The sequence below is a fragment of the Gossypium hirsutum genome, chromosome A04 (genome assembly GCF_007990345.1).
Source record: "Gossypium hirsutum isolate 1008001.06 chromosome A04, Gossypium_hirsutum_v2.1, whole genome shotgun sequence".
Classification (NCBI taxonomy): domain Eukaryota; kingdom Viridiplantae; phylum Streptophyta; class Magnoliopsida; order Malvales; family Malvaceae; genus Gossypium; species Gossypium hirsutum.
In genome coordinates, this window is record NC_053427.1 from 302,810 (window position 1) to 304,002 (window position 1,193).

The window sequence follows — 1,193 nt, forward strand, 5'->3', positions numbered from 1 at the left end:
GGATTCCTCTAGTGAATCGAACTCTCTTTTGCTTCCCAAAAACTCAGTGTTCACAGAAATTCAGTTTGCAAATTCCTTACCCATTAAGAAGTCCTCTTTTGCTTAATTCAGCCATGCCATTCTCACTCATATGCCCTAGGCGCATATGCCAAAGTTTAGTAATATCATCATCTGACAAGGAAGAGGAAGCGACAGCTGCATCACCAGTAACAGTAGAACCCTGCAAAACATATAACTTGGCAATCTTTCTCTACCCTTTCATCACAACAAGGGACCCTTTGGAAATCTTTAAAACCCCACTTTCAGCTGTGTATCTGTACCCTTTTGAATCAAGAGTACTCAACGAAATTAAATTTCTTTTCAATTCTGGAACATGCCGCATGTCACTAAGTGTTCTGACAACTCCATCAAACATCTTAACTTTAATTGTTCCAACACCTGCGATTTTACACGAAGCATTATTTCCCATCAAAACAACACCTTCAGATACTGTTTCGTAAGTTGTAAACCAATCCCGATTGGGACTCATGTGGAAGGTGCAGCCTGAATCAAGTATCCACTCCTCGCTTACTTTAGAATCATTGACAGAAGCGACTAGAAGTTCACCATCGCTGTAGTCTTCTACAACATCAGCTTCACCGGAATTTTCTGGTTGTTTTCCCTTTTGATTCGCAGCCTCCCTTTTAATCTTATTTTGTAGCTTATAGCACTCAGATTTAATGTGCCATTTCTTCTTGCAGAAGTTACAAGTTTTACCTCTGTTTGAAGACTTCGATCTACCCTTAGATTTACCACGAGGATTCCGTTCCTGTGTCCTACCACGATCATCATCAACATTCCGATCTTGTCTCCCAATGAGACCCTCTCCCTAAGAGTCGGGTTTAACCACAAGATGCTTCATCTTATCATACGAGGTTAAAGAATCATAAACCTCATCAACTGTGAGAGACTCGCGGCTATATAAAATCGTGTCTCTAAAGGTTGAATAAGACGGGGGCAACGAACAAAGTAGAATCAACCCTAGATCTTCCTTATCATACTGAACCTCCATGGCCTCCAAGTTTGAGAGAATTTCTTTAAACACTGTTAAGTGTTCGAGTACAGACGCACCTTCCTCCAAACGATGAGCATAAAGACGCTGCTTCATATGCAACTTGCTTGTTAGAGTTTTCGACATACATATTTGTTCTAGC